Source organism: Rutidosis leptorrhynchoides, chromosome 6 (assembly GCF_046630445.1).
Source record: "Rutidosis leptorrhynchoides isolate AG116_Rl617_1_P2 chromosome 6, CSIRO_AGI_Rlap_v1, whole genome shotgun sequence".
In the NCBI taxonomy this organism is placed as follows: Eukaryota; Viridiplantae; Streptophyta; class Magnoliopsida; order Asterales; family Asteraceae; genus Rutidosis; species Rutidosis leptorrhynchoides.
In genome coordinates, this window is record NC_092338.1 from 377,354,574 (window position 1) to 377,358,413 (window position 3,840).

The following is a 3,840-nucleotide window of genomic DNA, read 5'->3' on the forward strand; positions in this document are numbered from 1 at the left end:
TATGTTTAGTTGATTTTGAAAGTCAAGTTAGAAGGATTAACTTTTATTTGCGAACAAGTTTAGAATTAACTAAACTATGTTCTAGTGATTACAAGTTTAAACCTTCGAATAAGATAGCTTTATATGTATGAATCGAATGATGTTATGAACATCATTACTACCTCAAGTTCCTTGGATAAACCTACTAGAAATGAGAAAAATAGATCTAGCTTCAAAGGATCCTTGGATGGCTTGAAAGTTCTTGAAGCAGAATCAAGACACGAAAACAATTTCAAGTAAGATTTCCACTCGAAATAAGATTGTTATAGTTATAGAAATTGAATTAAAGTTTGAATATGATTATTACCTTGTATTAGAAAGATAACCTACTGTAAGTAACAAAGGTTTCTTGATCTTGGATGATTACTTGGAATGGATTTAGAAAACTTGGAAGTAAACTTGCAATCTTAGAAGTATTCTTGATTTTATGAAACTAGAACTTTTGGAATTTATGAAGAACACTTAGAACTTGAAGATAGAACTTGAGAGAGATCAATTAGATGTAGAAAATTGAAGAATGAAAGTGTTTGTAGGTGTTTTTGGTCGTTGGTGTATGGATTAGATATAAAGGATATGTAATTTTGTTTTCATGTAAATAAGTCATGAATGATTACTCATATTTTTGTAATTTTATGAGATATTTCATGCTAGTTTCCAAATGATGGTTCCCACATGTGTTAGGTTACTCACATGGGCTGCTAAGAGCTGATCATTGGAGTGTATATACCAATAGTACACACATCTAAAAGCTGTGTATTGTACGAGTACAAATACGGGTGCATACGAGTAGAATTGTTGATGAAACTGAACGAGGATGTAATTGTAAGCATTTTTGTTAAGTAGAAGTATTTTGATAAGTGTCTTGAAGTCTTTCAAAAGTGTATGAATACATATTAAAACACTACATGTATATACATTTTAACTGAGTCGTTAAGTCATCGTTAGTCGTTACATGTAAATGTTGTTTTGAAACCTTTAGGTTAACGATCTTGTTGAATGTTGTTAACCCATTGTTTATTATAACAAATGAGATGTTAAATTGTTATATTATCATGATATTATGATATATAATATATCTTAGTATGATGTATATACAGTTAAATGTCGTTACAACGATAATCGTTACATATATGTCTCGTTTCGAAATCATTAAGTTAGTAGTCTTATTTTTACATATGTATTTCATTGTTAATACACTTAATAATATATTTACTTATCATTTAACATAATTAACCAAGTATATCAATATCCTAATATGATTCATATGTACCTAGTAAGACGTTGTTATAACGATAATTGTTATATATATCGTTTTTGAGTTTCTTAAATTAATAGTCTCATTTTTATGTATATAACTCATTGTTAAAGTACCTAATGAGATACATACTTATAATAAAATCATGTTAACTATATATATAACCATATATATGTCATCGTATAGTTTTTACAAGTTTTAACGTTCGTGAATCACCGGTCAACTTGGGTGGTCAATTGTCTATATGAAACGGGTGGTCAATTGTCTATATGAAACCTATTTCAATTAATCAAGTCTTAACAAGTTTGATTGCTTAACATGTTGGAAACACTTAATCATGTAAATAACAATTTCATTTAATATATATATAAACATGGAAAAGTTCGGGTCACTACAGTACCTACCCGTTAAATAAATTTCGTCCCGAAATTTTAAGCAGTTGGAGGTGTTGACGTATCTTCTGGAAATAAATGCGGGTATTTCTTCTTCATCTGATCTTCTCGTTCCCAGGTGAACTCGGGTCCTCTACGAGCATTCCATCGGACCTTAACAATTGGTATCTTGTTTTGCTTAAGTCTTTTAACCTCACGATCCATTATTTCGACGGGTTCTTCGATAAATTGAAGTTTTTCGTTGATTTGGATTTCATCTAACGAAATAGTGAGATCTTCTTTAGCAAAACATTTCTTCAAATTCGAGACGTGGAAAGTGTTATGTACAGCCGCGAGTTGTTGAGGTAACTCAAGTCGGTAAGCTACTGGTCCGACGCGATCAATAATCTTGAATGGTCCAATATACCTTGGATTTAATTTCCCTCGTTTACCAAATCGAACAACGCCTTTCCAAGGTGCAACTTTAAGCATGACCATCTCTCCAATTTCAAATTCTATATCTTTTCTTTTAATGTCAGTGTAGCTCTTTTGTCGACTTTGGGCGGTTTTCAACCGTTGTTGAATTTGGATGATCTTCTCGGTAGTTTCTTGTATTATCTCCGGACCCGTAATCTGTCTATCCCCCACTTCACTCCAACAAATCGGAGACCTGCACTTTCTACCATAAAGTGCTTCAAACGGCGCCATCTCAATGCTTGAATGGTAGCTGTTGTTGTAGGAAAATTCTGCTAACGGTAGATGTCGATCCCAACTGTTTCCAAAATCAATAACACATGCTCGTAGCATGTCTTCAAGCATTTGTATCGTCCTTTCGCTCTGCCCATCAGTTTGTGGACGATAGGCAGTACTCATGTCTAGACGAGTTCCCAATGCTTACTGTAATGTCTGCCAGAATCTTGAAATAAATCTGCCATCCCTATCCGAGATAATAGAGATTGGTATTCCATGTCTGGAGACGACTTCCTTCAAATACATTCGTGCTAACTTCTCCATCTTGTCATCTTCTCTTATTGGCAGGAAGTGTGCTGACTTGGTGAGACGATCAACTATTACCCAAATAGTATCATAACCACTTGCAGTCCTTGGCAATTTAGTAATGAAATCCATGGTAATATTTTCCCATTTCCATTCCGGGATTTCAGGTTGTTTTAGTAGACCTGATGGTTTCTGATGTTCAGCTTTGACCTTAGAACACGTCAAACATTCTCCTACATATTTAGCAATATCGGCTTTCATACCTGGCCACCAAAAATGTTTCTTAAGATCCTTGTACATCTTCCCCGTTCCAGGATGTATTGAGTATCTAGTTTTATGAGCTTCTCTAAGTACCATTTCTCTCATATCTCCAAATTTTGGTACCTAAATTCTTTCAGCCCTATACCGGGTTCTGTCTTCCCGAATATTAAGATGCTTCTCCGATCCTTTGGGTATTTCATCCTTTAAATTTACCTCTTTTAAAACTCCTTGTTGCGCCTCCTTTATTTGAGTAGTAAGGTTAGTGTGAATCATTATATTCATATATTTTACTCGAATGGGTTCTCTGTCCTTTCTGCTCAAGGCGTCGGCTACCACATTTGCCTTTCCCGGGTGGTAACGAATCTCAAAGTCGTAATCATTCAACAATTCAATCCACCTACACTGCCTCATATTCAGTTGTTTCTGATTAAATATGTGTTGAAGACTTTTGTGGTCGGTATATATAATACTTTTGACCCCATATAAGTAGTGCCTCCAAGTCTTTAAAGCAAAAACAACCGCGCCTAATTCCAAATCATGCGTCGTATAATTTTGCTCGTGAATCTTCAATTGTCTAGACGCATAAGCAATCACCTTCGTCCATTGCATTAATACACAACCGAGACCTTGCTTTGATGCGTCACAATAAATCACAAAATCATCATTCCCTTCAGGCAATGACAATATAGGTGCCGTAGTTAGCTTTTTCTTCAATAATTGAAACGCCTTCTCTTGTTCATCCTTCCACTCAAATTTCTTCCCTTTATGCGTTAATGCCGTCAAGGGTTTTGCTATTTTGGAGAAATCTTGGATGAATCTTCTGTAGTAACCAGCCAATCCTAAAAATTGACGTATATGCTTCGGAGTTTTTTTTTTGGGGTTTCCCACTTTTCAACGGTTTCGATCTTTGCCGGGTCC